We start from the raw sequence: 23,484 nt of genomic DNA, 5'->3' as shown, positions 1-23,484 counted from the left end.
AAAATGGTCCATCTGGTGCCCTTGGCTAAATTGCCTTCCTCCTCTGATTTGGTACCTTTGTTCTTTCAGCATGTGGTTCGGTTGCATGGCATTCCTGAGAATATTGTTTCTGACAGAGGTTCCCAGTTTGTTTCAAGGTTCTGGCGAGCCTTTTGTGGTAGGATGGGCATTGACCTATCCTTTTCCTCGGCTTTCCATCCTCAGACTAATGGCCAGACTGAACGAACCAATCAGACCTTGGAAACATATCTGAGATGTTTTGTTTCTGCAGACCAGGATGATTGGGTGTCCTTTTTGCCGTTGGCTGAGTTCGCCCTTAATAATCGGGCCAGCTCGACTACCTTGGTTTCTCCATTTTTTTGCAATTCTGGGTTCCATCCTCGTTTCTCTTCAGGACAGGTTGAGTCTTCGGACTGTCCTGGTGTGGATTCTGTGGTGGATAGGTTGCAGCAGATCTGGACTCAGGTAGTGGACAATTTGATCTTGTCCCAGGAGAAAGCTCAACTTTTCGCTAATCGCAGACGCCGTGTGGGTCCCCGACTTCGTGTTGGGGATCTGGTTTGGTTATCTTCTCGTCATATTCCTATGAAGGTTTCCTCTCCTAAATTTAAACCTCGTTTTATTGGTCCGTATAGGATTTCTGAGGTTCTCAATCCTGTGTCTTTTCGTTTGACCCTCCCAGACTCCTTTTCCATACATAATGTATTCCATAGGTCGTTGTTGCGGAGATACGTGGCACCTATGGTTCCATCTGTTGAGCCTCCTGCCCCGGTTTTGGTGGAGGGGGAATTGGAGTATATTGTGGAGAAGATTTTGGATTCTCGTGTTTCTAGACGGAAACTCCAGTATCTGGTTAAATGGAAGGGTTATGCTCAGGAAGATAATTCCTGGGTTTTTGCCTCTGATGTTCATGCTTCCGATCTTGTTCGTGCCTTTCATGCGGCTCATCCTGGTCGGCCTGGGGGCTCTGGTGAGGGTTCGGTGACCCCTCCTCAAGGGGGGGTACTGTTGTGAATTCTGTGGCTGAATTCACTCCTGTGGTCACAAGTGGTACTGCAGCTTCTGAGCTTCCTCCCTCAGGTGTTCTGGTGAGCTCGTTAACTGCTTCATTACTTAACTCCGCCTGATGCTGCTATCCTTGCTCCTTGTCAATGTTTCAGTGTTGGATTTTAGCTTCTCCTGATTGTTCCTGTGACCTGCTGCTCTGTATAGCTAAGTGCTTTTTGCTTTTTGTTGTTTTTTTTTTCTGTCCAGCTTGTCTTTTGTTTTGCTGGAAGCTCTGAGACGCAAAGGGTGTACCGCCGTGCCGTTAGTTCGGCACGGTGGGTTTTTTTTGCCCCCTTTGCGTGGTTTTGCTTTAGGGTTTTTTGTAGACTGCAAAGTTCGCTTTACTATCCTCGCTCTGTCCTAGAATATCGGGCCCCACTTTGCTGAATCTATTTCATCCCTACGTTTTGTCTTTTCATCTTACTCACAGTCATTATATGTGGGGGGCTGCCTTTTCCTTTGGGGAATTTCTCTGGGGCAAGTCAGGCCTATTTTTCTATCTTCAGGCTAGCTAGTTTCTTAGGCTGTGCCGAGTTGCCTAGGTAGTTGTTAGGCGCAATCCACAGCCGCTTTTAGTTGTGTTTAGGATAGGATCAGGTGTGCAGTCTACAGAGTTTCCACGTCTCAGAGCTCGTTCTTGTATTTTTGGGTATTTGTCAGATCACTGTGTGCGCTCTGATCGCTAAGCACACTGTGTTTCTGGATTGCCTTCATAACACCTGTCATTAGCAAACATAACAGTATACATTATTTCAATCTTGTTTACAAATCGCTATTTGTATATTCTCCATTTGTACATTTGAGGCAGACAAAGTTAAGGCTCGCAAGGAGAGAAACTAATATAGTGGACAAAGCTATATTTTTAATGAACTACTGAAGCAAAGTAACAGCATTGCTTTATCAAATTTATATGAAGTGTATTGTGTCCAATGTTAGCAACCAGGCAACACAAAAAGGAGCTTTTCAAGTGAGCTCTTTAAGGTACACAAATGTTATGAAGTGTTTGCCAACAAGGATGTGGTTTCACCAATGTGGGGTACCTTTGTAAAAATAGACTAGTGCCATCACAGCCTCCTTTGACCAAACTTCACCGGCCTATAACAATACAAAGCACGTTCACCCTGGTGATCTAGTGACAGTTAAACAAGAGACATTGCAGGACAGAGAGTTAAGAAGTAGGCCCAATGGAATGCCATGCCCAATTCCCCAATGTGGGCTCCTTTTTGGACTGATTAAAATAGTGCCGTCACAGTCCCCTAGCCCTAAATGCACCTTACAGACCACTTTCACCCTGGTGATCTACTGGCAGGAACAGGACAGATTGCAGTAGACCGAGTTAAGATGTAGGCTCAAAGTAATGTCATGCCCAATTCCCCACTGTAAAATCCTTTTTTTTTAAATAAAAGGGTGGAATGACAGCCCCTTTGCCAAAATGCACCGTACAGAGCACGTTCACCCTGGTGATCTAGTGGCAGGTACAGGACAGATTGCAGGAGACCGAGTTAAGAAATAGGGCCAATGGAATGCCATGCCCAATTCCCCAATGTGGTGTCCTTTTTGGACTAATTAAAATAGTGCCATCACAGCCCCCTTGGCCAAAATGCACCATAAAGAGCACGTTGACCCTGGTGATCTAGTGGCAGGTACAGGACAGATTGCAGGAGACTGAGTTAAGAAGCAGGCCCAAAGAAATGTCATGCCCAATTCCCAATGTGTGTCATTTTTGGACTTAAAAATATAGTGCCATCACAGCCCAGTTGCCCAACATTCACCGGCCTATAACAGTACTGAGCATGTGCACCCTGGTCATCTAGTGGCAGTTAAAGGACACATTGCACGAGACAAATTTAAGAAGTAGGCCCAATGTAATGCCCAATTCCCCAATGTGGGGTCCTGCTTTTACAAAATAAAATAGTGCCTTCACAGCCCCCATGCCCCAAAATCACCAGCCTATAACAGTACTGAACACGTGCACCCTGGTCATCTAGTGGCAGTTAAAGGACACATTGGAGGAGACAGACTTAAGAAGTAGGCCCAATGTAATGTAATGCCCAATTTCCCAATGTGGGGTCCTGTTTTTACAAAATAAAATAGTGCCTTCACAGCCCTCGTGCCCCAAAATCACCGGCCTATAACAGTACAAAGCACATTCACCCTGGTCATCTAGTTGTTCTGGATGATGAGGATGAGGATAAGGAGGAGAACAACAAACAGACCAAATGTGGAAGCGTATACCCATGTGTGGTTGTGAAGAGGTGCATGAGAATACACCTCCCCAAAAGAGAGAATGTGTTTGAGGTTATGTTTCACTTGTTTTACTTTGTGGTGTACATAAGTCTTTCTCAATCCAGGCCTTGTTTATTTTTATGAGACAACCTGTCAGCATTTTCAGTTGACAGGTGGATGCGCTTATCTATGATAATTCTACTAAAAACCCGCTCTGACAGAACGCTAGCAGCAGAGTAGGCCAGGACTTCCAAGGGGTAGAGCCAGTTTACGCCACGTGTCCAGCTTGGATACCCAATAATTAAAAGGCACAGAGGAATCACAGAGGACGTTTGTACGATCTGCAAGGTACTCCATCACTATTTTCCCAAACATTGCACTTCTTGTGACAGCACCCCTTGTCTCTGTGCCGCCACGATGGGAGGGTCTGAGAAAACTGTCCCAGAACTTGGCCATCGTTCCCCTGACTGAGCTGGATTGTACTCCTGTCTCTCTCACTTGGACTCCTTGATTGTACTACAAACTCTGACGTCTGCTGCCAGCGTTCTCACATGGCAATTTCCTAAATTATTCCGCTACAAGGGCAAGGGCCCTCTGGTACTGCTGCATTTTAGTACACCTCTCTGCCTCAGGCAGAAGAGATTGAACGTTCTCCTTGTAGCATGGGTCTAGAAGTGTCACCAACCAGTAATGAGTCTCACCCAAAATTTTTATGATCCGAAGGTCATGTGAAATGCAGTGCAACATAAAGTCAGCCATGCGTGCCAGACTGCTAACAGGCAAGACTTCCGTGTCCTCACCAACAGGACAACTGACCATGCTGTCCTCCTCATCCTCATGCTCATCCTCCTCCTCCCTGTCCTCAGGCTATCCCCGCTAAACAGAAGCTAACACAGATGTGTTTGTAATACCGTCTATAGCACATGAAAGTATCTCCTGTTCTTCCTCCTCCTCCTCATTGCCTACCAATCCAGGTTGAGAAGACATGAGGCTGGGCTGAGTGTAATCCCCCTGTATGTTTCCTTGCTCCATGTCATCGTGCTCTGCCTACAATGCATCATCTTTGATTGTGAGCAGAGAGGTTTTCAGAATGCTGAGAAACAGGATGGTGACGCTAATTATGGCGTCATCGCCGCTCACCATCTTGGTGCAGTCCTCAAAATTTTGGAGGATGTTACATATGTCTGACATCCATTTCCACTCCTGAAGTCTTATATGTGGAGTCTGCTCTGAAATTCAATGGCCTTTTTGATGTTGGTAGTCAACAACAGCCCTCTTCTGCTCACAAATCCTTTCCAACATATGCATTAAAGAGTTCCAGCGCATGAGGACATCATACAAAAATCATTGAGCTGGAAGCTGAAAACGCTGCTGAAGCATGGCAAGGGCAGTTGAAGCTGTAGCTGACTTTCTAAAATGGGCAGACAGACGGTGTACTTTCACTAGCAGATCCGACAGCTCCGGGTAGCCTTTTAGAAAACGTTGAACCATGAGGTTAAGCACATGGGCCAAGCAAGGTACGTGTGTGAGCTCACCTTGTCTCAGAGCCACCACCAGGTTACGGTCATTGTCACACATGACCATGCCTGGCTGTAGGTTCAGCGGTGTCATCCAAACATCTGACTGCTCTTTCAGCGTTGTCAACAACTCTTCTGCATTGTGCGGTTTGTTACCTAGGCAGATTAGCTTCAGCACAGCCTGTTGCTGCTTGGCTGAGGCAGTGCTGCAGTGCTTCCAGCTTCTGACTGATGAGTTGATTTCAGAGACGGAGGATGAAGAGGAGGAGGAGGTTGTGCAGGAGCTGTAGATTGTTGGGGCTACCCTGATTGACCTAGGGCCAGCAATCCTCGGAGTGGGGAGGATGTGTTCCATCCCAAGGTCTGACTGGGTCCCGGCTTCCACTATGTTAACCCAGTGTGCCATCATTGAGATGCACTGTCCCTGCCCACAAGCGCTTGCATTCCAAAGACTGGGTTATAGACAATTGAACGCTCTGCTGAGACAAGGACGTAGAAGGGCTTGCTGATGGAGCTGCGTGACTGTCGGCCATAATAGGTGCAGGGCTGGAGACATCTTCACAAGCACGGTGTACTGGGGATTGGCTTCTATGCCAATCTCCAGTGGGGTAATAAACGCTTAATGTCACCTTTTAATAGCAAGGTGGCATTAACCCTTTATTACCCCATATCCCAGCGCTACAGGGGAGAGGGAAGAGAGAGGCTAAGTGCCAGAATAGGTGTATCTTACAGATGTGCCTTTTCGGGGGTGGCTGGGGCAGATGTTTTTAGCCATGGGGGGGCAATAACCATGGTCCCTCTCTAGGCTATTAATATCTGCCCTCAGTCACTGACTTTCTCACTCTGGCGGAGAAAATTGCGCGGGAGCCCACACCAATTTTTTCCGTGATTTAACCCATAATTTTAACAGTTAGAGCCCCCAAATTTTGTACACAGACACTTGAAGCATTATTAGTGAGGAATATGTAAAAAATAAGGGATATTGTTATGAACAGGTAATTCAGAACCACAATGGACATTGAAGTTCAGAGCACACAAAGTGACCTGACAATTACCAAAAAACAAGGACGAGCTCTGAGACGTGGAAACTCTGCTGACCGCAATCCCTAATCCTAACACACCACACTAGAGGTAGCCGTGGATTGCGCCTAACGCTCCCTATGCAACTCGGCACAGCCTGAGAAACTAACTAGCCCTGAAGATAGAAATATAAGCCTACCTTGCCTCAGAGAAATTCCCCAAAGGAAAAGGCAGCCCCCCACATATAATGACTGTGAGTAAGATGAAAATACAAACACAGAGATGAAATAGATTAAGCAAAGTGAGGCCCGACTTACTGAATAGACCGAGGATAGGAAAGATAGCTTTGCGGTCAACACAAAAACCTACAAACAACCACGCAGAGGGGCAAAAAGACCCTCCGCACCGACTAACGGTACGGAGGTGCTCCCTCTGCGTCTCAGAGCTTCCAGCAAGCAAGAAAAACCAATATAGCAAGCTGGACAGAAAAAATAGCAAACAAAAATAACACAAGCAAAACTTAGCTTATGCAGGATAGACAGGCCACAGGAACGATCCAGGAGGAAGCCAGTCCAATACTAGAACATTGACTGGAGGCCAGGATCAAAGCACCAGGTGGAGTTAAATAGAGCAGCACCTAACGTCTTAACCTCATCACCTGAGGAAGGAAACTCAGAAGCCGCAGTACCACTCTCATCCACCAAAGGAAGCTCATAGACAGAACCAGCCGAAGTACCATTCTCGACCACAGGAGGGAGCTTGGCCACAGAATTCACAACAGTACCCCCACCTTGAGGAGGGGTCACCGAACCCTCACCAGAGCCCCCAGGCCGACCAGGATGAGCCTCATGAAAGGCACGAACCAGATCGGCAGCATGGACATCAGAGGCAAAGACCCAGGAATTATCTTCCTGACCATAACCTTTCCACTTAACCAGATACTGGAGTTTCCATCTCGAAACACGAGAATCCAAAATCCTCTCCACTATATACTCCAATTCCCCTTCAACCAAAACCGGAGCAGGAGGATCAATAGATGGAACCACAGGTGCCACGTATCTCCGCAACAATGACCTATGGAACACGTTATGGATGGAAAAAGAAGCTGGAAGAGTCAAACGAAAAGACACAGGATTAAGAACCTCAGAAATCCTATATGGACCAATGAAACGAGGCTTAAATTTAGGAGAGGAAACCTTCATAGGAATATAACGAGATGACAACCAAACCAAATCCCCAACACGAAGTCGGGGACCCACACAGCGCCTGCGGTTAGCGAAACGTTGAGCCTTCTCCTGGGACAAAATCAGATTGTCCACTACGAGTCCAAATCTGCTGCAACCTATCCACCACAGTATCCACACCAGGACAGTCCGAAGACTCAACCTGCCCTGAAGAGAAACAAGGGTGGAACCCAGAATTGCAGAAAAACGGCGAAACCAAAGTAGCCGAGCTGGCCCGATTATTCAGGGCGAACTCAGCCAAAGGCAAAAAGGACACCCAATCATCCTGATCAGCAGAAACAAAACATCTCAGATATGTTTCCAAGGTCTGATTGGTTCGTTCAGTCTGGCCATTTGTCTGAGGATGGAAAGCCGAGGAAAAAGACAAATCAATGCCCATCCTAGCACAAAAGGCTCGCCAAAACCTCGAAACAAACTGGGAACCTCTGTCAGAAACGATGTTCTCTGGAATGCCATGTAAACGAACCACATGCTGGAAAAACAACGGCACCAAATCAGAGGAGGAAGGCAATTTAGACAAGGGCACCAAATGGACCATCTTAGAGAAGCGATCACAAACCACCCAAATGACCGACATTCTTTGAGAGACGGGGAGATCCGAAATAAAATCCATAGAGATATGTGTCCAAGGCCTCTTCATGACCGGCAAGGGCAAAAGCAACCCACTGGCACGAGAACAGCAGGGCTTAGCCCGAGCACAAATCCCACAGGACTGCACAAAAGAACGCACATCCCGCGACAGAGACGGCCACCAAAAGGATCTAGCCACCAAATCTCTGGTACCAAAGATTCCAGGATGACCAGCCAACACCGAACAATGAACCTCAGAGATAACTTTATTCGTCCACCTATCAGGGACAAACAGTTTCTCCGCTGGGCAACGGTCAGGTCTATTAGCCTGAAATTTTTGCAGCACCCGCCGCAAATCAGGGGAGATGGCAGACAAAATTACCCCCTCTTTGAGAATACCCGTCGGCTCAGGCAAACCCGGAGAATCGGGCACAAAACTCCTAGACAGGGCATCCGCCTTCACATTTTTAGAGCCCGGAATGTACGAAACCACAAAGTCAAAACGGGAGAAAAACAGCGACCAACGAGCCTGTCTAGGATTCAACCGTTTGGCAGACTCGAGATAAGTCAAGTTTTTGTGATCAGTCAAGACCACCACGTGATGCTTAGCTCCTTCAAGCCAATGACGCCACTCCTCGAATGCCCACTTCATGGCTAGCAACTCTCGATTGCCAACATCATAATTTCGCTCAGCAGGCGAAAATTTCCTGGAAAAGAAGGCGCATGGTTTCATCACCGTGCAATCAGAACTTCTCTGCGACAAAACAGCCCCTGCTCCAATTTCGGAAGCATCAACCTCGACCTGGAACGGAAACGAAACTTCTGGTTGGCACAACACAGGGGCAGAAGAAAAACGATGCTTCAACTCCTGAAAAGCTTCCACAGCAGCAGAAGACCAATTGACCACATCAGCACCCTTCTTGGTTAAATCAGTCAATGGTTTAGCAATGCTAGATAAATTAGCGATGAAGCGACGATAAAAATTAGCAAAGCCCAGGAACTTCTGCAGACTCTTCAGAGATGTTGGCTGAGTCCAATCATAAATGGCCTGAACTTTAACAGGGTCCATCTCGATAGTAGAAGGAGAAAAAATGAACCCCAAAAATGAAATCTTCTGAACACCAAAGAGACACTTTGACCCCTTCACAAACAAAGAATTAGCATGCAGGACCTGGAACACCATTCTGACCTGCTTCACATGAGACTTCCAATCATCCGAGAAGACCAAAATATCATCCAAGTATACAATCAGGAATTTATCCAGGTACTCTCGGAAGATGTCATGCATAAAGGACTGAAACACTGATGGAGCATTAGAAAGTCCGAATGGCATAACCAGGTACTCAAAATGGCCTTCGGGCGTATTAAATGCTGTTTTCCATTCATCGCCCTGTTTAATACGCACAAGATTATACGCACCACGAAGATCTATCTTGGTGAACCAACTAGCCCCCTTAATCCGAGCAAACAAATCAGACAGCAGCGGCAAGGGGTACTGAAATTTGACCGTAATTTAATTTAGAAGGTGGTAATCAATACAAGGTCTCAGCGAACCATCCTTCTTGGCCACAAAAAAGAACCCCGCTCCCAATGGCGACGATGACGGGCGATTATGACCCTTCTCCAAAGACTCCTTCACGTAACTCCGCATAGTGGCGTGCTCAGGTACAGATAAATTAAACAGTCGACCCTTAGGAAACTTACTACCAGGAATCAAATCGATAGCACAATCACTATCCCTATGCGGAGGTAGGGCATTGGACTTGGGCTCATCGAATACATCCCGGTAATCAGACAAGAACTCTGAGACCTCAGAAGGGGTGGATGATGAGATAGACAGAAATGGAACATCACCATGTACCCCCTGACAACCCCAGCTGGACACAGACATTGATTTCCAATCCAATACTGGATTATGGACTTGTAGCCATGGCAACCCCAACACGACCACATCATGCAGATTATGCAACACCAGAAAGCGAATATCCTCCTGATGCGCAGGAGCCATGCACATGGTCAGCTGGGTCCAATACTGAGGCTTATTCTTGGCCAAAGGCGTAGCATCAATTCCTCTCAATGGAATAGGACACTGCAAGGGCTCCAAGACAAACCCACAGCGCCTAGCAAACTCCAAGTCCATCAAATTCAGGGCAGCGCCTGAATCCACAAATGCCATGACAGAATAGGACGACAAAGAGCAGATCAAAGTAACGGACAAAAGAAATTTCGACTGTACCATACCAATGGTGGCAGACCTAGCGAACCGCTTAGTGCGCTTAGGACAATCGGAGATAGTATGAGTGGAATCACCACAGTAGAAACACAGCCCATTCTGACGTCTGTGTTCTTGCCTTTCAGCTCTGGTCAAAGTCCTATCGCACTGCATAGGCTCAAGTTCATGCTCAGATAATACCGCCAAATGGAGCACAGATTTACGCTCGCGCAAGCGTCGACCGATCTGAATGGCCAAAGACATAGACTCATTCAGACCAGCAGGCATAGGAAATCCCACCATGACATCCTTAAGGGCTTCAGAGAGACCCTTTCTGAAAATAGCTGCCAGCGCACATTCATTCCATTGAGTGAGCACGGACCACTTTCTAAACTTCTGACAATAAATCTCTATCTCATCCTGACCCTGACACAGAGCCAGCAAATTTTTCTCTGCCTGATCCACTGAATTTGGTTCGTCGTACAGCAATCCGAGCGCCAGAAAAAACGCATCAATATTACATAATGCAGGATCTCCTGGCGCAAGGGAAAATGCCCAGTCTTGAGGGTCGCCACGTAATAAAGAAATAATGATCTTAACTTGTTGAACTGGGTCACCAGAGGAGCGGGGTTTCAAAGCCAGAAATAGTTTACAATTATTTTTAAAATTCAAAAACTTAGCTCTATCTCCAGAAAATAACTCAGGAATAGGAATTTTAGGTTCTAACATAGGATTCTGAACCACTAAATCTTGAATATTCTGTACATTTATAGCGAGATTATCCATCAAAAAGAACAGACCTTGAATGTCCATCTCCACACCTGTGTTCTGAACCACCCTGATGTAAAGGGGAAAAGAAAGACAGAACACAGTGCTGTAAGACTCATGCTGGTGTGGTAGATGGAGGCAGGTATATCTCGCCCAGGTGTTTGTCCTATGTGAATTAGGCCACTCAGTATCTTCAGGGTGCTAATGGGTTAATGATTGCAGGAATAAAAGATGACCAGCTGGGTGTTTCCAGTGTCTGCCTGGGGCACACAGATTGCCTGCCTGTGTGAGACAAACGTGAGTGAAGAGCTCTGCTCAAGATCTGTATGATGTTAGCTGGGTGGGAGAAGCCCCCCCCAGTTGTTGAGATAGCAACGTATTTGTTTAGTTAGTGCCGGACAGGCTAGGGTTTATTTTTATGTTTTGTTTTTTGTGTTGCTTTCACGTTAATAAATCTGACCTGAGGTCAGCCTGCTCAGAAACCTGCTGTACGCCTCAGATTCAATGCACAAACCACGTGTCCTTTGACCCCAGCAAAGGCGATCCCAGAGTGTTTTGTCACATTGTGGTGGAGAATGCGGGCATACCGTGGCACAGGCGACAGCATGGAAGACGTGGTGAAAGCCTTAGTACAGTCCACTGCCGTACAGCAGCAGGCCACTGCCGCACAGCACGAAGCTAATCGCTTGATGGCCGCACAGCTGAAGGAGTTACTGGACATGACGGTTGCAGACCGCCAACTTCTCCAACAGGTGGCGCAGCGCCTGGTGAGCATGCCTGACGCTGACCCGGAAGCAGAGTCCAGAAGGATCCATGTGAGTCGATACTGGCAAAAGCTGACTGCAGAAGATGACGTCGAGGCATATCTGACAACTTTTGAGCGGACGGCATTGAGAGAGAAGTGGCCGAAGGCACGATGGGCCGATTTGATTGCCCCGTTTCTCTCCGGCGAGGCCCAAAAAGCTTACCATGATTTGGACCCGGAGGTCGCTCAGGACTTTGAGAAGCTGAAAGCTGAGATCCTGGCCCGGCTGGGTGTGACGACGGCTGTCCGTGCACAGAGGGTACATCAGTGGACATACCAGCAAGATAAACCAGCGCGGTCTCAGATGTTCGACCTGATCTACTTGACAAAGAAATGGCTGCAACCCGAGGTACTGACAATACCCGAAATAATCCAGCGGGTTGTCCTGGACAAGTACCTGAGAGTACTACCCCCAGCGCTGAAAAGGTGGGTAAGCCAAGGAAATCCCAAGACAGCGGATCAACTTGTGGAGTTGGTCGAGCGTTATTCCGTGGCAGAAGGACTTCCCGACGACACCGCCAAACCCCGGACTGTGCCTCCTCCTCGTGGAACCGGTAAGACTGTTCCAGGGACCACGGGTGAAGGAAAATCGCTTAAAACTGTGGGGGAGGAGTCCGGGACTGCTCGCACTCCGAGACCAAGAGTATTGGACGGTGGTCTCAGTAGGGGACCTGTTAGGTGTTTCCGCTGCCATGAGAAGGGTCATGTTTCTGCGAACTGTCCTGTTACCGCTGAACCCATGCAGTGCGACGTTATAGACTCTAGAAAACGCATGTCTTTGGTTACACAGCTAGTGAGTGTGAATGCGGGTCAAAATGATACAGTGAAACACCTGTGTGAATTATCTGTTGATGGGAAAAATGTTGTGGCATTACTAGACTCTGGAAGTGTGGTGACTCTGTTGAAAGCTAGTCTGGTGGCACTTCCATCTGGTCCGTCTGACAAGTTTTCTGTGACGTGTGTGCATGGTGACACCCGCTCGTACTTAACAGCGGTCATATGGATTTCTACTCCCTATGGGTCAGTGCAGCACAAAGTGGGACTCGTTCCCGCATTGTTACATGATGTAATCCTGGGCAGGGATTTTCCCTATTTCTGGCAGTTGTGGGAGAATCAGTTACTCCTTCACGGTAGCTGTACCCGTGAATCTTCTCCCATGCCATCTGGAGGTCCCGAGTCCCTAGAGGAGACCCCACAGGAAGATGTTGCTGGGGAGGTTAGTGAATCTAACCTTCAGTATCCCTTCTCCGTCATGGCGGGGGAAACAGAGGAAACTGAGGAACCTCAGCGAGAGGCGGAGGCAGACAGCCATCCGGCACCCTGCCTGCCAGATTTGGGAGTCCAGGTGGATGACTTCCACAGCGAGCAAATGAAAGATCCTACCCTGACTCCGGCTAGGAAAAATGTAAAAATGATAGATGGGGTACCCGTAGAACCTGACACTAGGCTAGCGTACCCGTATATGGTTCTTGAAAATGATTTGCTCTACCAGGTAGAAAAAAAAGGGGAAGACACAGTGCAACGGTTAGTGGTACCCAAACCTTATCGGCGGAAGGTACTGGATTTGGCCCACGGACATATAATGGGGGGACATCTGGGGGTACAGAAAACCACAGAAAGGATATTGCATTGTTTTGTTTGGCCTGGAATACATTGTGATGTGCGTAACTATTGTGAGTCCTGTCCAGAGTGCCAAATCGCGGCCCCTAAATCTCAGTTCCGTAGCCCTTTGGTACCCCTTCCTATCATCGGGGTCCCTTTTGAGAGAATTGGGATGGATTTGGTTGGGCCCCTTCCCCGATCCGCACGTGGGCACCAACATATCCTCGTCATCGTGGACTATGCCACTCGTTACCCGGAAGCCGTCCCTTTGCGTAACACAGCTACCAAGACGATCGCCAAGGAATTGGTACAAGTGTTTAGTCGGGTGGGAATTCCAAAACAGATACTCACCGACCAGGGGACTCCCTTTATGTCGAGGGTAATGAAGGAGCTCTGCAGGCTCTTACAAATAGACCCGTTGCGTACGTCTGTCTATCACCCTCAAACAGATGGCCTGGTTGAGCGCTTCAACAAAACCTTAAAACAGATGCTCCGGAAGGCGATAGACAAAGATGGGAAGAACTGGGATTACTTGTTACCCTATTTGCTGTTTGCCATTAGGGAAGTTCCTCAGTCTTCCACAGGATTTTCGCCTTTCGAACTGTTGTACGCCCGTCGTCCCCGGGGACTGCTGGACGTCGCAAAAGAAACCTGGGAAGGTCAAGTCACTCCCTTTAAAACGGTGATCGACCATGTAACAGAAATGCAGGATCGTATTGCCGCTGTCATGCCCATTGTTAGGGACCATATGTTACAGGCCCAGGGAGCCCAGAGGCAAAGTTATGATAGAGGCGCTAAGGTCCGTACATTTGCACCCGGCGATAGGGTGTTGGTCCTAATCCCTACGGTGGATAGTAAATTCCTGGCGAAATGGCAGGGCCCATTTGAGGTCCGAGAAAGAGTTGGTGAAGTGAACTATAAAGTGTACCAGCCGGGTAAGAGAAAACCGGAACAGATTTATCATGTGAATCTGATAAAATCCTGGAAAGACTGCTCTGCCCTAACGGCGGATCTGCCCCGTCCGGTTTGTTCACCTACTGTACCAGAGGTGCAGGTTGCTGAGACTCTCTCAGAACGACAAAAATCTGAGGTTAAGCAATTTTTGTTACAGAACCGACAGTTTTTCTCCGAAAAACCTGGCCGGACGAAGTTGGTGAAACATGAGATTGTCACAGAGCCTGGCGTCACTGTTCATGTGAAGCCCTACCGGATTCTGGAAGCCCGCCGTGAAGCCGTCTCCCGGGAAGTGATGGCAATGTTGGACTTAGGAGTCATTGAGGAGTCACACAGCGCCTGGTCCAGTCCAATTGTGTTGATACCTAAACCGGATGGCTCCATCCGGTTTTGTAATGACTTTAGGAAACTGAATGCAGTTTCTAAATTTGATGCGTACCCTATGCCCCGGGTCGATGAGTTGATCGACCGGCTTGGTAAAGCCCGATACATTACGACCCTGGATTTAACAAAGGGGTACTGGCAGATTCCTCTGGCCGAGGCGGCCAGAGAGAAGACGGCATTTGCTACACCGGAAGGTCTGTTCCAGTATGTCTATATGCCGTTTGGACTTCACGGAGCTCCCGCAACGTTCCAGAGATTGATGGATCGAGTCTTGAGGCCTCACAGACAGTACGCTTCTGCCTACCTGGATGACATCGTAATTTACAGCATGGACTGGGAAACTCATCTCCAGAAGGTACAAGCCGTGATTGATGACCTGCGAGATGCAGGTTTAACGGCAAACCCCAAGAAATGCCACATCGGGCTTGAAGAAGCCCGATACTTGGGCTACGTGATTGGCCGAGGAGTGGTTAAACCCCAGATCGACAAAATACAGGCAATTCAGGGCTGGCCACAACCAGTGAACAAGAAACAAGTGCAGGCTTTCCTGGGGATTGCCGGCTATTATCGCCGGTTCATACCCAATTTTGCAGCCATGGCTACTCCCTTGACGGATCTTACCAAGGGGAAGGGTTCCGTCATGGTAAAATGGACCTCAGCTGCTGAAGAGGCCTTCAGCAGCCTGAAACGGGCTTTGTGCTCTCAGCCCGTACTAGTGACTCCTGATTTCAGCAGCGAGTTTGTGGTACAAACTGATGCCTCTGATACTGGTGTCGGAGCTGTACTTTCCCAGGTGAGGGACGGAGTCGAACACCCGGTCCTCTATCTCAGTCGGAAACTGAATGTACATGAGCAGAGGTATGCCGTGGTTGAAAAAGAGTGCCTAGCCATTAAATGGGCTCTCGACTCCCTCAAGTATTACCTGGCTGGTAGGAAGTTTAGGCTGGTCACAGACCATGCCCCTCTCAAGTGGATGCACCTCCACAAGGACCGTAATAGTCGGGTAACCAGGTGGTTCCTTGCCCTGCAGGCTTACTCTTTTACGGTGGAGCACCGACCTGGGGTGCAGATGGGGAACGCCGATGCCCTATCCCGAGTGCACTGTTTCAAAAGTGTTCTTGCTCAACCGGAGTGGTCTGAGCAAGGGGGGGGGATATGTAAGACTCATGCTGGTGTGGTAGATGGAGGCAGGTATATCTCGCCCAGGTGTTTGTCCTATGTGAATTAGGCCACTCAGTATCTTCAGGGTGCTAATGGGTTAATGATTGCAGGAATAAAAGATGACCAGCTGGGTGTTTCCAGTGTCTGCCTGGGGCACACAGATTGCCTGCCTGTGTGAGACAAACGTGAGTGAAGAGCTCTGCTCAAGATCTGTATGATGTTAGCTGGGTGGGGAGAAGCCCCCCCAGTTGTTGAGATAGCAACGTATTTGTTTAGTTAGTGCCGGACAGGCTAGGGTTTATTTTTATGTTTTGTTTTTTGTGTTGCTTTCACGTTAATAAATCTGACCTGAGGTCAGCCTGCTCAGAAACCTGCTGTACGCCTCAGATTCAATGCACAAACCACGTGTCCTTTGACCCCAGCAAAGGCGATCCCAGAGTGTTTTGTCACAGTGCAAAGAAAAAAAAATGGTCTCAGAACTTCTCTTTTCCCTCTATTGAGAAGCATTAGTACTTTGGGCCTCCAGTACTGTTATGAACAGGTAATTCAGAACCACAATGGACATTGAAGTTCAGAGCACACAAAGTGACCTGACAATTACCAAAAAACAAGGACGAGCTCTGAGACGTGGAAACTCTGCTGACCGCAATCCCTAATCCTAACACACCACACTAGAATTAGCCGTGGATTGCGCCTAACGCTCCCTACGCAACTCGGCACAGCCTGAGAAACTAACTAGCCCTGAAGATAGAAATATAAGCCTACCTTGCCTCAGAGAAATTCCCCAAAGGAAAAGGCAGCCCCCCACATATAATGACTGTGAGTAAGATGAAAATACAAACACAGAGATGAAATAGATTAAGCAAAGTGAGGCCCGACTTACTGAATAGACCGAGGATAGGAAAGATAGCTTTGCGGTCAACACAAAAACCTACAAACAACCACGCAGAGGGGCAAAAAGACCCTCCGCACCGACTAACGGTACGGAGGTGCTCCCTCTGCGTCTCAGAGCTTCCAGCAAGCAAGAAAAACCAATATAGCAAGCTGGACAGAAAAAATAGCAAACAAAAATAACACAAGCAAAACTTAGCTTATGCAGGATAGACAGGCCACAGGAACGATCCAGGAGGAAGCCAGACCAATACTAGAACATTGACTGGAGGCCAGGATCAAAGCACCAGGTGGAGTTAAATAGAGCAGCACCTAACGACTTAACCTCATCACCTGAGGAAGGAAACTCAGAAGCCGCAGTACCACTCTCATCCACCAAAGGAAGCTCATAGACAGAACCAGCCGAAGTACCACTCTCGACCACAGGAGGGAGCTTGGCCACAGAATTCACAACAGTACCCCCCCCTTGAGGAGGGGTCACCGAACCCTCACCAGAGCCCCCAGGCCGACCAGGATGATCCACATGAAAGGCACGAACCAGATCGGCAGCATGGACATCAGAGGCAAAGACCCAGGAATTATCTTCCTGACCATAACCTTTCCACTTAACCAGATACTGGAGTTTCCATCTCGAAACACGAGAATCCAAAATCCTCTCCACTATATACTCCAATTCCCCTTCAACCAAAACCGGAGCAGGAGGATCAATAGATGGAACCACAGGTGCCACGTATCTCCGCAACAATGACCTATGGAACACGTTATGGATGGAAAAAGAAGCTGGAAGAGTCAAACGAAAAGACACAGGATTAAGAACCTCAGAAATCCTATATGGACCAATGAAACGAGGTTTCTTTCTGTCACGGATATTCATTTGTCGCGGCCTCTGTCTGTCAAGGAAATCCAAGTCGCTGATTGGTCACGTCAAAACTGCCACGAACAATCAGCGACGGGCACAGTCCGGAAGAAAATGGCCGCTCCTTACTCCCCGCAGTCACTGCCCCACACCCGCATACTCCCGTCCAGCCACCGCTAACACAGGGTTAATGCCGGCGGTAACAGACCGCGTTATGCCGCGGGTAACGCACTCCGTTACCGCGCTATTAACCCTGCATGTCCCCAACTTTTTACTATTGATGCTGCCTATGCGACATCAATAGTAAAAAAAGTAATGTCAACAATAATAAAAAACAAAAAACCTGCTATACTCACCCTCCGTAGTCCCTCGCGCCTGCCGCCATCTTCCGTTCCCAGCGATGCATTGCGAAATTATCCAGAAGACTTAGCGGTCTCGCGAGACCGCTAAGTCTTCTGGGTAATTTCGCAATGCATCCTGGGAACGGAAGATGGCGACAGCCGCGCGCCCATCGCCACAGCGCCGTTGGATCCCAGGGGAGAGTATGTAACTATTTTTTATTTTAATTCTTTTTTTTAACAGGGTTATGTGCCCACACTGCTAAATAATGCGTGGGCTACATGGCTGCTATATACTACGTGGGCAGTACTATATACTACATGGGTGCTATATAATACGTGGACAGTACTATATACTACATGGCTGCTATATACTACGTGGGCAGTACTATATTCTACATGGCTGCTATATACTATGTGGGCAGTACTATATACTACATGGCTGCTATATACTACGTGGGCAGTACTATATACTACATGGCTGCTATATACTACGTGGGCAGTACTAGATACTACATGGCTGCTATATACTACGTGGGCAGTACTATATACTACATGGCTGCTATATACTACGTGGGCAGTACTAGATACTACATGGCTGCTATATACTACGTGGACAGTACTGTATACCCCCTTCCCGACCTGTGACACAGCGTATGCGTCATGAAAGTTGGTGCCAATCCGACCTAAAAAACTGGTGAAATATTACAATCCAGCCATGGCCGATGCTGCAATATCATTGGCCATGGCTGGAAACACTTATGTGCACCCACCCCACCGATCGTCCCCCCAGCCCCCCGATCTGTGGTCCGCTCCCCTCCGTCCTGTGCTCCGCTCCCCCGTCCTCCTGTCCGCTCCCCCCGTGCTCCAATCACACCCCCCGTGCTCCAATCAAACCCCCCCACACTCCGATCCACCCCCCCGCACTGCGATCCCCCCATGCTCCGATCCACCCCCCCGTGCTCCGATCCACCCCCCCGCACAGCGATCCCCCACCCCGTGCTCTAATCCACCCCCCGTGTTCCGATCCACCCCCCCATGCTCCGATCCACCCCCCCGTGCTCCGATGCCCCCCCCCCGTGCCCTGATCTCCCCCCCCCCTTATACTTACCTAGCCTCCCGGGGTCCGTCCGTCTTCTTTCCTGGACGCCGCCATCTTCCAAAATGGCGGGCGCATGTGCAGTGTGCCCGCCGAATCTGCCGGCCGGCAGGGTTAGGGGTAGGGTTACGGGTAGGGTTAGGGGTAGGGGTAGGGTTAGGGGTAGGGTTAGGGTTAGAGGTAGGGGTAGGGTTAGGGGTAGGGTTAGGGTTCGGGATGTGCACACGTATTCTGGTCCTCTGCAGATTTTTCCGCAGAGGATTTGATAAATCCGCAGTGCTAAACCGCTGTGGATTTATCGTGGATTTACCGCGGTTTTTCTGCGCATTTCACTGCGTTTTACAACTGCGATTTTCTATTGGAGCAGTTGTAAAACCGCTGCGGAATCCGCAGAAAGACGTGACATGCTGCGGAATGTAAACCGCTGCGTTTCCGTGCAGTTTTTCTGTAGCATGTGTACAGCGATTTTTGTTTCCCATAGGTTTACATTGAACTGTAAACTCATGGGAAACTGCTGCGGATCCGCAGCGTTTTCCGCAGTGTGTGCACATACCTTTAGAATTAGGCTATGTGCACACGGTGCGGATTTGGCTGCGGATCCGCAGCAGAGTTCCATCAGGTTTACAGTACTATGTAAACATATGGAAAACCAAATCCGCTGTGCCCATGGTGCGGAAAATACCACGCGGAAACGCTGCGTTGTATTTTCCGCAGCATGTCAATTCTTTGTGCGGATTCCGCAGCGTTTTACACCTGTTCCTCAATAGGAATCCACAGGTGAAATCCGCACAAAAAACACTGGCAATCTGCGGTAAATCCGCAGGTAAAACGCAGTGCCTTTTACCCGCGGATTTTTCAAAAACGGTGCTGAAAAATCTCATACGAATCCGCAACGTTGGCACATAGCCTTAGGGTTAGGGTTGGGTTGGAATTAGGGTTGTGGTTAGGGTTAGGGGTGTGTTGGGGTTAGGGTTGTGGTTAGGGGTGTGTTGGGGTTAGGGTTGTGATTAGGGTTACGGCTACAGTTGGGATAAGGGTTAGGGGTGTGTTGGAGTTAGAATTGAGGGGTTTCCACTGTTTAGGCACATCAGGGGGTCTCCAAACGCAACATGGCGCCACCATTGATTCCAGCCAATCTTGTATTCAAAAAGTCAAATGGTGCTCCCTCACTTCCGAGCCCCGACGTGTGTCCAAACAGTGGTTTACCCCCACATATGGGGTACCAGCATACTCAGGACAAACTGCGCAACAATTATTGGGGTCCAATTTCTCCTGTTACCCTTGAGAAAATAAAAAATTGCTTGCTAAAACATCATTTTTGAGGAAAGAAAAATTATTTTTTATTTTCACGGCTCTGCGTTGTAAACGTCTGTGAAGCACTTGGGGGTTCAAAGTGCTCACCACATATCTAGATAAGTTCCTTGGGGGGTCTAGTTTCCAAAATGGGGTCACTTGTGGGGGGTTTCTACTGTTTAGGCACACCAGGGGCTCTGCAAACGCAACGTGACGTCCGCAGACCATTCCATCAAAGTCTGCATTTCAAAAGTCACTACTTCCCTTCTGAGCCCCGACGTGTGCCCAAACAGTGGTTTACCCCCACACATGGGGTATCAGCTTACTCAGGAGAAACTGGACAACAACTTTTGGGGTCCAATATCTCCTGTAACCCTTGGGAAAATAAAAAATTCTGGGCTAAAAAATTATTTTTGAGGAAAGAAAACGTATTTATTATTAGGCACATCAGGGGCTCTGCAAACGCAACGTGATGCCCGCAGAGCATTCCATCAAAGTCTGCATTTCAAAACATCACTACTTCACTTCCGAGGACCCGGATTGGGCCTAAACAGTGGTTTACCCCCACATATGGGGTATCAGCGTACTCAGGAGAAACTGGACAACAACTATTGGGGTCAAATTTCTCCTGTTACCCTTGGGAAAATAAAAAATTGCGGGCTAAAAAATCATTTTTGAGAAAAGAATTTTTTTTTTTTTGTTTTTCATGGCTCTGCGTTATAAACTTCTGTGAAGCACTTGAGGGTTCAAAGTGCTCACCACACATCTAGATTAGTTCCTTTGGGGGTCTAGTTTCCAAAATGGGGTCACTTGTGGGGGGTTTCTACTGTTTAGCCACATCAGGGGCTCTGCAAACGCAACGTGACGCCCGCAGAGCATTCCATCAAAGTCTGCATTTCAAACCGTCACTACTTCACTTCCGAGCCCCAGCATGTGCCTAAACAGTGGTTTACCCCCCCCATATGGGGTATCACCGTACTCAGGAGAAACTGGACAACAACTTTTGGGGTCAAATTTCTCCTGTTACCCTTGGGAAAATAAAAAATTGCGGGCTAAAAAATCATTTTTGAGAAAAGAAATTTTCATTTTTATTTTCATGGCTCTGCGTTATAAACTTCTGTGAAGCACTTGAGGGTTTAAAGTGCTCACCACACGTCTAGATTAGTTCCTTTGGGGGTCTAGTTTCCAAAATGGGGTCATTTGTGGGGGATCTCCACTGTTTAGGCACACAGGGGCTCTCCAAACGCGACATGGTGTACGCTAATGATTGCAGCTAATTTTCCATTTAAAAAGCCAAATGGCATGCCTTCCCTTCTGAGCCCTGCCGTGCGCCCAAACAGTGGTTTACCACCACATATGGGGTATCTGCGTACTCAGGACATACTGGACAACAACATTTGTGGTCCAATTTCTCCTATTACCATTGGCAAAATAGGAAATTCCAGGCTAAAAAATCATTTTTGAGAAAAGAAAAATTATTTTTTATTTTCATGGCTCTGCATTATAAACTTCTGTGAAGCACCTGGGGGTTTAAAGTGCTCAGTATGCATCTAGATAAGTTCCTTGGGGGGTCTAGTTTCCAAAATGGGGTCACTTGTGGGGGAGCTCCAATGCATAGACACACAGGGGCTCTCCAAACGCGACATGGTGTCCGCTAACAATTGGAGCTAATTTTCCATTCAAAAAGTCAAAAGGCGCGCCTTCCCTTCCGAGCCCTGCCGTGTGCCCAAACAGTGGTTTACCCCCACATATGAGGTATCAGCGTACTCGGGAGAAATTGCTCAACAAATTTTAGGATCCATTTTATCCTATTGCCCATGTGAAAATGAAAAAATTGAGGCGAAAAGAAATTTTTTGTGAAAAAAAAGTACTTTTTCATTTTTACGGATCAATTTGTGAAGCACCTGGGGGTTTAAAGGGCTCACTAGGCATCTAGATAAGTTCCTTGGGGGGTCCAGTTTCCAAAATGGGGTCACTTGTGGGGGAGCTCCAATGTTTAGGCACACAGGGTCTCTCCAAACGCGACATGGTGTCCGCTAACGATGGAGATAATTTTTCATTCAAAAAGTCAAATGGCGCTCCTTCCCTTCCGAGCCTTACCATGTGCCCAAACAGTGGTTTACCCCCACATGTGAGGTATCGGTGTACTCAGGAGAAATTGCCCAACAAATTTTAGGATCCATTTTATCCTGTTGTCCATGTGAAAATGAAAAAATTGAGGCTAAAAAAATTTTTTTGTGAAAAAAAAGTACTTTTTCATTTTTACGGATCAATTTGTGAAGCACCTGGGGGCTTAAAGGGCTTACTATGCATCTAGATAAGTTCCTTGGGGCGTCTAGTTTCCAAAATGGGGTCACTTGTGGGGGAGCTCCAATTTTTAGGCACACGGGTGCTCTCCAAACGTGACATGGTGTCCGCTAAAGAGTGCAGCCAATTTTTCATTCAAAAAGTCAAATGGCGCTCCTTCCCTTCCAAGCCCTGCCGTGCGCCCAAACAGTGGTTTACCCCTACATATGAGGTATCAGCGTACTCAGGACAAATTGGACAACAACTTTCGTTGTTCAGTTTCTCCTTTTACCATTGGGAAAATTAAAAAATTGTTGCTGAAAAATCATTTTTGTGACTAAAAAGTTAAGTGTTCATTTTTTCCTTCCATGTTGCTTCTGCTGCTGTGAAGCACCTGAAGGGTTAATAAACTTCATAAATGTGGTTTTGTGCACCTTGAGGGGTGCAGTTTTTAGAATGGTGTAACTTTTGGGTATTTTCAGCCATATAGACCCCTCAAACTGACTTCAAATGTGAGGTGGTCCCTAAAAAAAATGGTTTTGTAAATTTTGTTGTAAAAATGAGAAATCGCTGGTCAAATTTTAACCCTTATAACTTCCTAGCAAAAAAAAATTTTGTTTCCAAAATTGTGCTGATGTAAAGTAGACATGTGGGAAATGTTATTTATTAACTATTTTGTGTCACATACCTCTCTGGTTTAACAGAATAAAAATTCAAAATGTGAAAATTGCGAAATTTTCAAAATTTTCGCCAAATTTCCGTTTTTATCCCAAATAAACACAGAATTTATTGACCTAAATTTACCACTATCACGAAGCCCAATATGTCACGAAAAAACTATCTCAGAATCGCTAGGATCCATTGAAGCGTTCCTGAGTTATTACCTCATAAAGGGACACTGGTCAGAATTGCAAAAAACGGCAAGGTCTTTAAGGTCAAAATAGGCTGGGTCATGAAGGGGATACTACATGGCTGCTATATACTACGTGGACAGTACTATATACTACATGGCTGCTATATACTACATGGGACTGGCCAATATACTACGTGTTTGTGCTGTATACTACGTGGCTCTGTGCTGTATACTATGTCGCTGTGCAAAATACTATGTGGCTGGGCAATATACTACGTGGCTGTGCAATATACAATGTGGCTGGGCAATATACTACGTGACTGGGCAATATACTATGTGGCTGGCTAATATACTACGT

Source organism: Ranitomeya imitator, chromosome 4 (genome assembly GCF_032444005.1).
Source record: "Ranitomeya imitator isolate aRanImi1 chromosome 4, aRanImi1.pri, whole genome shotgun sequence".
In the NCBI taxonomy this organism is placed as follows: domain Eukaryota; kingdom Metazoa; phylum Chordata; class Amphibia; order Anura; family Dendrobatidae; genus Ranitomeya; species Ranitomeya imitator.
The sequence above is the reverse complement of the archived record's forward strand: the minus strand, read 5'-3'. Positions refer to the sequence as shown.